This window comes from Pristiophorus japonicus, unplaced genomic scaffold (genome assembly GCF_044704955.1).
Source record: "Pristiophorus japonicus isolate sPriJap1 unplaced genomic scaffold, sPriJap1.hap1 HAP1_SCAFFOLD_258, whole genome shotgun sequence".
NCBI classification, from domain to species: domain Eukaryota; kingdom Metazoa; phylum Chordata; class Chondrichthyes; family Pristiophoridae; genus Pristiophorus; species Pristiophorus japonicus.
Genome location: NW_027252318.1, coordinates 45252 through 57739, shown reverse-complemented (window position 1 = coordinate 57739; position 12488 = coordinate 45252). Strand labels below are relative to the sequence as shown.

Below are 12488 nucleotides of genomic sequence, written 5' to 3'. Positions count from 1 at the left end.
GGCATTTTAAATTAAATGGTACAATTTAAAGGGGATGCAGAAACATGTGTATGTACACAAATCTGGGAGGGTGACAGGATCAGCTGATCAATCTGTTAAAGCATATCGAGCCTTAGCTTTATGAACAGCAGTATAGAGTACAAAACCAAGTAAGTTATGCAATGAGGAACTTAACACAATCACTAAGGAGGTGGTACTCAGTAAGATAATGGGACTAAAAGCAGATAAATCCCCTGGACCTGATTGTTTGCATCCGAGGGTCTTAGAGAAGTAGTGGCAGGGATTGTGGATGCATTGGTTGTAATTTACCAAAACTCCCTGGATTCTGGGGAGGTCACAGCAGATTGGAAAACTGCAAACAAGGAGGCAGACAAAAAGCAGGAAACCATAGACCAGTTAGCCTAACATCTGTGGTTGGGAAAATGTTGAAGTCTATTAATAAAGAAGCAGTAGCAGGACATTTGGAAAAGCAAAATTCGGTCAGGCAGAGTCAGCATGGATTTATGAAGGGGAAGTCAAGTTTGACAAATTTGCTGGAGTTCTTTGAGGATGTAACGAACAGGATGGATAAAGGGGAACTAGTGGATATGGTATATTTGGACTTCCAGAAGGCATTTGACAAGGTGCCACATAAAAGGTTACTGCATAAGATAAAAGTTCACAGGCTTGGGGGTAATATATTAGCATGGAGAGAGGATTGGCTAACTAACAAAAAACAGAGAGTCGGGATAAGTGGTTCATTCTCTGGTTGGCAAACAATAACTAACTAATGGAGTGCTGCAGGGATCAGTGCTGGGACCCCAACTATTTACAATCTATATTAACAACTTGGAAGAAGGGACTGAGTGTAATGTAGCCAAGTTTGCTGATGATACAAAGATCGGAGGAAAAGTGAGGAATACACAAAAAAAAACAGCAAAAGGACATAGACAGGCTAAATGAGTGGGAAAAATTTAGGCAGATGGAGCATAATGTTGGCATGATAAGAAAAAACTTTTTTATGCAGTGAGTGGTTAGGATCTGGAATGCACGGCAGGGAAAGGGTGATGGAGGCAGACTTAATTGCGGTGTTGAGAAGGAGTGGGATCAGGGTGTGAAGGAGAGACAATTGTGGTGTTGAGAAGGGAGTGGGATCAGGGTGTGAAGGAGAGACAATTGTGGTGTTGAGAAGGGAGTGGGATCAGGGTGTGAAGGAGAGACAATTGTGGTGTTGAGAAGGGAGTGGGATCAGGGTGTGAAGGAGAGACAATTGCGGTGTTGAGAAGGAGTGGGATCAGGGTGTGAAGGAGAGACAATTGTGGTGTTGAGAAGGGAGTGGGATCAGGGTGTGAAGGAGAGACAATTGTGGTGTTGAGAAGGGAGTGGGATCAGGATGTGAAGGAGAGACAATTGTGGTGTTGAGAAAGGAGTGCAATCAGGGTGTGAAGGAGAGACAATTGCGGTGTTGAGAAGGAGTGGGATCAGGGTGTGAAGGAGAGACAATTGTGGTGTTGAGAAGGGAGTGGGATCAGGATGTGAAGGAGAGACAATTGCGGTGTTGAGAAGGAAGTGCGATCAGGGTGTGAAGGGGAGACAATTGTGGTGTTGAAAAGGGAGTGGGATCAGGGTGTGAAGGAGAGACAATTGCGGTGTTGAGAAGGAGTGGGATCAGGGTGTGAAGGAGAGACAATTGTGGTGTTGAGAAGGGAGTGGGATCAGGGTGTGAAGGAGAGAAAATTGTGGTGTTGAGAAGGGAGTGGGATCAGGGTGTGAAGGAGAGAAAATTGTGGTGTTGAGAAGGGAGTGGGATGAGGATGTGAAGGAGAGACAATTGTGGTGTTGAGAAGGGAAGTGGGATCAGGGTGTGAAGGAGAGACAATTGCGGTGTTGAGAAGGGAGTGGGATCAGGGTGTGAAGGAGAGACAATTGTGGTGTTGAGAAGGGAGTGGGGTCAGGGTGTGAAGGAGAGACAATTGTGGTGTTGAGAAGGGAGTGGGATCAGGGTGTGAAGGAGAGACAATTGTGGTGTTGAGAAGGAGTGGGATCAGGATGTGAAGGAGAGACAATTGTGGTGTTGAGAAGGAGTGGGATCAGGGTGTGAAGGAGAGACAATTGCGGGGACTGGGACTCCCTGAGATGCTCTGGTAGGGAGCCGGCACGGGCCGAGGGACCTCCCTCTGTGAAGTCACCCCTCTGGGATGCTGAACGTGAGGCCTCAACCGGCAGAAGTCCCGCCCCTCGGGACCCCCGATTGATTGGAGGATCCGCCATCACCTCAGTCCTCCAAGCCCCGCCCCCGATCTCCCTATTGGTCGGAGCTCACGTCAGTCACTGCCGTGAAGTGGATCACGTGACCCAGTCCCGCTCCCTGCAGGAGATCCCGTGCTGCAGCTGCTCAATCCGCTCCGCTTGGTGTCCGGGCCGCTCCGGTTTGTATTTTATTTTTATTTCTCTCACCGCCCGCGCTTCACTCCGTTATTTATATAAAAAAGACCCGCATAAAACTCACTTTCCGCGGGTGATCCGCGCTCTCAGGCGGGGTGTGTGCTGAGCATCCGCGCTGTGGGCGTGGCCAGAGGGCGCATGCGCGGTGCCCGCCACAACTCAGCGCGGAGAGCTTTCTGGGGCGCGGAGGCTTATGGGTCTTTGCAGCCGCCATTACTGTTGGTGCAACCTGTTTAGCAGCTGGGGGTCTGGAAATCAGCTTCACTGCCGCTGGGCTGGGAAAGGACGATTTGAGACAACATTTTTAAGTTTGTGATGCTGTTTCGTTTGGGAATTTCCAGCCCCAAAATTAATATTTTTTATGAAAATAGAGCAACTTTTAAGAAAGCAACATTATATTGGGTGGGAGGATAGAAAGTGCCAAGGGTGGATGTAGACATGATTCAGTTGGTGGGTCCCACAGGTGAGCTTTGGTTCAAATATGGGAATTTTTTTTTTCCACTCTCCCCTCCTGTGTGTGTGTGTGTGTAAGTCACCCATGGCTCAGTGGGTAGCACTCTCGCCTCTGAGTCAGAAGGTTGTGGGTTGAAGTCTCACTCGAGAGACTTGAACACAAAATCTAGGCTGACACTGCAGCGCAGTGCTGAGGGAGTGCCACTCTGTCGGAGGTGCCGTCTTTTAGATGAGACATTAAACTGAGGTCGGGTCTGCTCTCAGATGGATGTAAAAGATCCTGTGTCACAATTTTGAAGAAGAGTAGGGGAGTTATCACTGATGTTCTGGGGCCAATATTTATCCCTCAATAGACATCATTAAAACACATCATCTGGTCATTATCACATTTGCACTTCAAAATTGGGTGCAAATGCTTTGGACCGTCCAGTGGTCGTGAAAGGTGCAATATAAATGCAGGTCTATCTTTCTTTATCGATGTTCAAAGAGGCCATTTAATGGTCCTATAGAACCGTAACATCACAGAAGGCGGCCATTTGGCCCGTTGAGCCCATGCTGACTCTCAGCTAGTCTCACTCCCTTGCCCTTTCCCCATAGCCCTGCAAACATCGCCCATTACCCCTGTGCTTGCTGACCTATATTGACTCCTAGTTAAGCAACACCTCGATTTCAAAATTATCATCCTTGTTTTCAAATCCCTCTATGGGCTCGGCCCTCCCTCTCTCTGTATTCTCCTATAATCCCCCTGGACTTCACACTCCCCCTATTCTGGCCTTTTGATCATCACTGATTTTAATTGCTCCATCATTGACGGTCGAGCCTTCAGCTACCTCGGTCCTAAGCTCTACAATTATCTCCCTAAATTGCTCTACAAATATCTCCTCTCCAATTCACTTTCCTCCTTTTAAAAGGCTCCTTAAAACCTACCTATCATGTAGGTACAACAGACAATTGGAAAAGCAAATGGTATGATGGCCTTTAATACAAAACGATTTGACTATCAGAGTAAAGACATACAAATGCAATTCTCTAGGGCCCTGGTGAGACTGCATCTGGAGTATTGTGTACAATTTTCATCTCCTTACCTAAGGAAGGATATACTTGCCATAGAGGGAGTGCAACAAAGGTTCACCAGATGGATTCCTGGGATGGGAGGATTGTCCTATGAGGAGAGATTGAGTAGACTAGGCCTACACACTCTCGCGTTTAGAAGAATGAGAGGTGATCTCCTTGAAACATGCAAAATTCTCATCGGGCTTGACAGGATAGATGCAGGGAGAATGTTTCCCTTGGCTGGGGCGTCTACAACCAGGGGTCACAGTCTCAGAATAAGGGGTCGCCCATTTAGGATTGAGAAGAGGCAAAATGTCTTCACTCAGAGGGTGGCGATTCTTTGGAATTCTCTATCCCAGAGGGCTGTGGAGGCTCAGTCTTTGAGTATATTCAAGACCGAGATGGATAGATTTTTGGATATTAAGGGATTCAAGGGATATGGGGATTGGATGTGAAAGTGGAAGATCAGCCATGATCTCATTAAATGGTGGAGCTGGCTTGAGGGGCCGAATGGCCTTCCTGCCCCTATTTATTATGTTCTCCTCGCCCAAACTTTTGGTCATCTGCACCAACATCTCCTGGGCTTCAGGGTCCCGGTGACCGGCAGAGAAACAACAACAACTTAGAACCATAGAATGGTTACAACACAAAAGGCGGCCGTTTGGTCCGTCGAGCCCATGTGGGCTCTCAGCTAGTCCCTCTTCCCCATCGGAAAACTATTCCCCTTCAGATACTTATCCAACTTCCTTTTGAAAGATAAGATTGAGTCTGCCTCCACCACCCTTTCAGGCTGTGCATTCCAGATCTTAACCACTCCCCGTGTAAAAGAAGTTTCTTCTTCTGTCGCCTTTGGTTCTTTTGCCATCACCTTAACTCTGTGTCCTCTGGTTCTCCACCTTTCTACCAATGGGAATAGTTCTCTCTATCTGTTCTGTCCAGATCCCTCATGATTTTGAACACCTCTATCAAATCTCCTCTCAATCGTCTCCGCTCCAATGAGAACAACCCCAGCTTCTCCAGTCTATCCATGTAACTGAAGTCCCCCATCCATGGAATCATTCTCGAAAATCTTTTCTGCATCCTCCCTAAGGCCTTCACATCCTTCCTACAGTGCGGTGCCCAGAATTGGACACAATACTCCAGTTGGGGCTGAACCAGGGTTTTATACAGGTTCATCATAATTTCCACACTTTTGTACTCTACCCTATTTATGAAGCTCAGGATCCTGTAAGCCTTTTTAACTGCTTTCTCCAGCTGCCCTGCCACCTTCAATGATTTTTTGCATACATACCCCGAGGTCTCTCTGTTCATGCATCTCCTTTAGGATTGTACTATTTAGTTTATATTTTCTCTCACATTTTGGTAGAAAGAATATCACTTCACACTTTTCTGGGTTAAATTTCCTCTGCCACGTGTCTGTCCATTTTACCAGCCCGTCTATGTCTTCCTGAAGTTTATCACTCTCCTCGTCACTGTTCACTATACTTTCAAGTTTTGTGTCATTACAAATTTTGAAATTGTTCCCCAAGTCATTAATATATATCAAGAAAAACAGTGGTCCTAGAACCGAACCCTGGCGAACACCACTGTATACCTTCCCCCAGTCCAAAAAACAACCGTTCACCACTACTCTGTTTCCTGTTCCTTAGCATATTTTGTATCTATGCTGTCACTGTCCCTTTTATCCCATGGGCTTCAACTTTGCTGGCAAGCCTTTTATGTGGCACTTTGTTGAACGCCTTTTGGAAATCCATGTACACCACGTCAACTGCATTACCCTCATCAACCCTCTCGGTTACCTCATCAAAAAACTCGATTAAGTTGGTTAATCATGATTTGCCTTTAATAAATCCATGCTGGCTTTCCTTAATTAATCCACACCTATCCAAGTGACTGTTAATTTTGTCTCTGATCACTGTTTCTAAAAGCTTCCCCACTACTGAGGTTAAACTGACTGGCCTGTAGTTGCTGGGTTTAATTTTACATCTTTTTTGAACAATGGTGTAATATTTACAATTCTCCAGTCCTCTAGCACCACTCCTGTATCTATGGAGGTTTGGATTATTATGGCCTGTACTTTTGCGATTTCTGCCCTCAATTCCCTCAGCATCCAAGGATGCATCACATCTGCACCTGGTGATTGATCTACTTTCAGTACAACCAGCCTTTTTAATACCTCTTCTTTATCAATTTCTATCCATTCAAGGGTCTCCACAACTTCCTCCTTCACTATGTCTATGGCAGCATCCTCTTCCTTGGTGAAGACAGATACAAAGTACTCAGTTAGTACCTCAGCCATACTCTCTGCCTCCATGCATAGGTCTCCTTTTTGGTCCTTAATCAGCCCCACCCTTTTACTATTTATATGCCTGTATCAGAACATAAGAAATAGGAGCAGGAGTAGGCCCAACACCCCCTCAAGCCTGTTCCACCATTCAATAAGATCATGGCTGATCATTGACCTCAACTCCACTTTCCCGCCTGATCCCCATATCCCTTGATTCCACTAGACTCCAAAAATCTATCTATCTCAGCTTTGAATATATTCAGGGACTCAGCATCCACAGTCCTCTGGGACAGCAAATTCCAAAGATTCACAACCTTCTGAGTGAAGGAATTCCTCTTCATCTCTGTCTTAAATGGCCTTCCCCTTATCCTGAGTCTGTACCTCCGAGTTCTAGACACGCCAGCCGGGGGAAACAACCTCTCAGCATCTACCCCGTCATTCCCCTTCAGAATTTTGTATGTTTCAATCAGATCACCTCTCATTCTTCTAAACTCCAGACTTTTGGATTACCTTTGATGTTAGCTGCCATTCTATTCTCATACCCTCTCGTCGCCCCTCTTATTTTCTTCTTCACTTCTCCTCTGATCTTTCTATATATATCCTGATTCTCAGATGTATTAGCAACCTCACATCTGTCATACACACTCTTTTTCTGCTTGATCATATTCTCGAGGTGTTTCGTCATCTGGGGAGCCTTGACTTAAGTTGCCCTACCTTTCCCACCAGTGGGAATGTACTCAACTGTAGCTGAGCTATTTATTCTTTAAAGACAGACCACTGTTCCATTACAGGTTTAAACTAGCTTGGCAGGGGATGGGAACCTAAAAATAGATTCAGTAGGGAGAGGAGTAAAGCTGGAATTAGAAAGCAAAAATAAAGAAAGTGAGTTTGAAGGAGAGAGGAAACAAGCAGGAAAAAAGGGTAAAAAAACCAAACGTAGGCACTGTGTCTAAATGCACGTAGCATTTGTAACAAAATAGATAAGTTGATGGCACAAATTGGAACAAATGGGTACGATCTGATAGCCATTACAGAGACGTGGTTGCAAGGTGACCAGGACTGGGAATTAAATATTCAAGGGTACTTGACAATCAGGAAGGACAGACAGAAAGAAAAAGGAGGTGGGGCAGCTCTATTGACAAAGGATGGAATCACTGCAATAGTAAGAAATTATATTGGCTGAAATGATAAGGGTGTTGAAAGAGTTTGGGTGGAGATAAAGAACAGTAAGGGGAAAAAGTCACTGGTGGGCGTAGTCTATAGGCCCCCTAACAGTAGCAACTCCGTTGGTCGGAGCATAAACCAGGAAATAATGGGGGTTTGTAAAAAGGGATCAGCAACAATCATGGGTGATTTCAACCTCCATATTGATTGGACAAATCAAATTGGTCAGGGCAGCCTTGAGGAGGAGTTCATGGAGTGCATAAGGGACGGGTTCCTTGAGCAGTATGTAATGGAACCAACCAGGGGGCAGGCTATCTTAGATCTGGTCCTGTGTAATGAGACAGGATTAATAAACAATCTCCTAGTAAAGGATCCCCTCGGAATGAGTGATCATAGCATGACTGAATTTCGAATTCAGATGGAGATTGAGAAAGTTGGATCTCTAACCAGCGTACTAAGCTTAAATAAAGGAGACTATGAAGGTATGAGGGCAGAGTTGGGTAAAGTGGACTGGGAAAATAGATTAAAATGTAGGATGGTTGATGAACAATGGTGTACATTTAAGGAGATATTTCACAACTCTCAAGAAAAATATATTCCAGTGAGGAGGAAAGGGTGTAAGAGAAAAGATAGCCATCTGTGGTGAAATAAAGGATGGTATCCGATTTAAAAACAAGGGCATACAAAATGACCAAAACTAGTGGGAGGACAAAAGATTGGGAAGCTTTTAAAAGCCAGCAAAGAACGACTCAAAAAATGATGAAGAAAGAGAAGATAGACTATAAAAGTAAACTAGCATGAAATATAAAAACAGATAGCAAGAGTTTCTACAGCTATATAAAAAGGAAAAGAGTGGCTAAAGTAAATGCTGGTCCCTTAGAGGACGAGACCGGGAATTAGTAATGGGGAACATGGAGATGGTAGAAACTCTGAACAAATATTTTATATCAGTCTTTACGGTAGAGGACACTAACAATATTCCAACAGTGGATAGCCAAGGGAGGGAGGAACTTAACACAATCACAATCACTAAGGAGGTGGTACTCAGTAAGATAATGGGACTAAAGGCAGATAAATCCCCTGGAACTGATGACTTGCATCCTAGGGTCTTAAGAGAAGTAACGGCAGGGATTGTGGATGCATTGGTTGTAAAGATTTACCAAAATTTCCTGGATTCTGGGGAGGTCCCAGCAGATTGGAAAACTGTAAATGTAACGCCCCTATTTAAAAAAGGAAGCAGACAAAAAGCAGGAAACTGACTTTGTTGTAAACCCATTTTACAGGATATAAGATGAGGAGAATTTGCAGATGGGAAACTTGAACCAAACATGATGTCAAGATCTGACAGTCACTCCATTCATCAGGACCTGAATATCATCGGCCTTTCAAAGTAGGAGAAATGTTTGCTTGTTCTGTCTGTCGGAAAAGATTTCAAATATCAGTGTGACTGGAAAAGCACCAAGGCACACACACCGAGTGAGAGTCTTCCAGTGCACTGACTGTAGAAAGAGCTTGTACCAGTACACAGCCTGAAAAAACATCGCACCATTCACAACGGGGAGAAACCGTACACGTGTTCTGTGTGTGGGCGAGGTTTCAACCTGAAGAAACACAAGGACACCTGCACCATGGAGAAACCGTGGGAATGTGGGGACTGTGGGAAGGGATTCAGATCACCCTCCCGGCTGGAAACTCATTGGCGCATTCACACCGGGGAGAGGCCGTTCACCTGCCCCGTGTGTGGGAAGGGATTTACTCGTTCATCTGACCTGTTGATACACCAGCGAATTCACACTGGGGAGAGGCCATTCATCTGCTCTGTGTGTGGGAAGGGATTCACTCGTTCATCCCACCTCACTTCACACCAGCAAGTTCACACCAATAAAAGGCCGTTTAAATGTTCTGACTGTGAAAAGAGCTTTAAAAGCAGAAATTATCTGATGAAACACCAACGAGTTCGCACCGGGGAGAGGCCGTTCACCTGCTGAGTGCGGGAATCAGTTCACTCGGTCATCCAGCCTGCTGGAACACCAGCGAGTTCACATTGGGGAGAGACCGTTCACCTGCTCTGAGTGTGGGAAGGGATTCACTTGTTCATCCAGCCTGCTGGCACACCAGCAAGCTCACACTGGGGAGAGGCCATTCACCTGCTCTGTGTGTGGGAAGGGATTCACTCGATCATCCAACCTGCTGAGACACCAGCGAGTTCACACTGGGGAGAGGCTGTTCACCTGCTCTGTGTGTGGGAAGGGGTTCACTCAGTCATCTAACCTGCTGAGACACCAGCGAGGTCACAAGTGACTGCGGGGGTTGGACTCTGCTGTTATTGTTGCCGTTAATCACATCCCGGACTGAACCATGTTCACTCGGACCGTTGGGGTTTGTTGCCGCTGGTGTCATTATCCCTATAACTGGGTTGGAGTTTAATTTTCTGGATATCATAAAATCATAGATTGGTTACAGCACAGAAGGAGGCCTTTCGGCCCATCGAGCCCTTGCCAGCTCTCTGCAAGAGCACTTCAGCTAGTCCCACTCCCCGCCCTTTCCCCGTAGCCCTGCTTCAGCTACTTATTCAATTCCCTTTTTGAAAAGGACGATTGAATCTGCCACCACCATCCTTGCAATCAGTGCATTCCAGATCCTAACCACTCGCTGCGTAAAATGGTTTTCCTCATGTTGCCTTTGGTTCTTTTGTCAATCACCTTGAATCTGTGTCCTCTGGTTCTGGACCTTTCCACCAATGGGAACAGTTTCTCTCTCTCTACTCTGTCTCGACCCCTCATAAGTTTAAACACCATGATCAAATCTCCTCTCAACCTTCTCTGCTCCAAGGAGAACCCCAGTTTCTCCAGAGTATCCATGTAACTGAAGTCCCTCATCCCTGGAATCATTCTTGTAAATCTTTTCTGCACCCTCTGTCAAATAAATCAGCTTTGTTACCTACATACAGTGAGTCGATTCCTTGATTTCTTAATTGATGTCCTGTTACCGACTGTACCATTTTTGAGCCTTTTTTCCTTTGTTAACGGAAGACTTGTATTTATAAAATGCCTTTCACCACCTCAGGAAGTCCCAAAGCCCTTTACTGCCAATGACATACCCTTTAAGTGCAGTCGCTGCTGTAATGTAGGAAATGCAGCAACCAATTTGCACACAGCTGGCTCCCACACACAGCAATGTGATCATGACCAGGTAATCTGTTTTAGTCATGTTGGTTGAGCGATAAATGTTAGCCAGGACACCGGGGAAAACTCCCACTTACTTTGAAATAACGTCATGGGATATTTTACGCCCACTTGAGAGGTCAGATGTGGTTGTATGTCTCACGTGAAAGACGGCACCTCTGACAGTGCAGCGCTCCTTCTGTACTGTATTGGAATGTCGGCCTAGATTTTATGCTCCAGGCTCTGGAGGTGGACTTGAAACCACATAACCGATTGACTCAGAGACTAAAGTGCTACCACTGAGCCACGACTAACAGCTCATTGCTCTGGAATATTTCAGTTCTCTTACCGTCGGTTACTCTCCTGGACAAGTCCGAGCTTCCCATACCTTCCATAGTACCTCTCCCAGTCTTGGGATCCAGGGAAGGTATTAGTAACATGTCCGTGTACCTGCCCTGGGAGTGTTTGAAGGGCCAGTGTAGATGGAGCTTTACTCTGTAACTAACTCTTACCGTATCTGCCCTGGGAAAATTTGATGGGGCAGTGTAGAGGGAACATTACTCTGCATCTAACCCCTGCTGGTACCCGCACTGGGGCTTTTTGGGACAGAGTAGAGGCATCTTTATTCTGTATTTAACCAGTGCAGTATCTGCCCTGGGAGAGTGTAGAGGAAGCTTTACTCTCTATTTAACCTGTGCAATACCTGCACCAGGAGAGTGTAGAGTGGGCTTTACTCTGTATCTTACCTGTGCTGTAGTGTCCCTGGGAGTGTTTGATGGGACAGTGTAGAGGGAGCTTTACTCTGTATCTAACCCTGTGCTGTACCAGCCCTGGGAGTGTTTGATAGGACAGTGTAGAGGGAGCTTTACTCTGTATCTAACCCCATGCTGTACCAGCCCTGGGAGTGTTTGATAGGACAGTGTAGAGGGAGCTTTACTCTGTATCTAACCCCATGCTGTACCAGCCCTGGGAGTGTTTGATGGGACAGTGTAGAGGGAGCTTTACTCTGTATCTAACCCCATGCTGTACCTGCCCTGGGAGTGTTTGATGGGACAGTGTAGAGGGAGTTTTGTTCTGTATCTAATCTGTGCAGTACTTGCCCTGTGAGTATTTACATAAGAACATAAGAATTAGGAACAGGAATAGGCCATTTGGCCCCGTGAGCCTGCTCCGCTATTCAATGAGATCATGGCTGATCTACCTTAACTCCACGTTCTTGCACTATCTCCATATCCCTTGATTCTCTTAATATCCAAAAATCTATCAATCTCTGCCTTGAATGTACTCAATGACTGAGCATCCACAGCCTGGTGTAGAGATTACCAGAGATTCACCACCCTCTGAGTGAAAAGGTTTCTCCTCTTCTCAGTCCTAAATGGCTGACCCCTTATTCTGAGACTGTGACCCCTTGGGTTCTAGACTCCCGAGCCAGGGGAAACATCCTCCCTGCATCTACCCTGTCAAGCCCTGTAAGAATTTTGCATGTTTCAATGAGATCACCTCTCATTCTTCTAAACTCTAGAGAATATTGGCCTAGTCTACTCAATCTCTTCTCATAGGACAATCCCCCCGTCCCAGGAATCAGTCTGGTGAACCTGGCCGTGAATATGGGTTGAGGAATTCACATGGAGGCTTCATTTCAGGTGTCATCACCCCTCAACAAAATTTCCATCAGGGCCTCGATGCAATCATCCACGATAAGCTCATGGGTGGGAAGGGCCTTGTTTGCAAGTGAACGGATGTTCCAGAGGGAGATGCAGAGAGGGTCAGCGATGGCTGCCCCACTGCCTGCATCCACAGGGTCAGCGCTAAGGCGGGGGTGGGAAGGGGGGAGTTGGACAGGGAGGAGATTGGCAAGATTTGCTCCCAGTGGGCCCGCTGGGTGGGAATGTCAGCGAGTGAGTAGGATGGGACTGTGTGGGTTGCTGCTCCTGAGGAGGCAG

At 46.1% G+C, this 12488-nt stretch overlaps 1 protein-coding gene and 1 pseudogene across 8 annotated transcripts in view; one reads left to right on the top strand and one right to left on the bottom strand.

Moving 5' to 3' along the window:
* The window catches only part of LOC139247114 (zinc finger protein 432-like), a 199772-nt gene that overhangs the window by 181385 nt on the left and 5899 nt on the right, over window positions 1-12488 (bottom strand). The gene's annotated exons all lie outside the window — the stretch shown is intronic.
* Window positions 8680-9755, top strand: LOC139247119 (zinc finger protein 391-like; annotated as a pseudogene).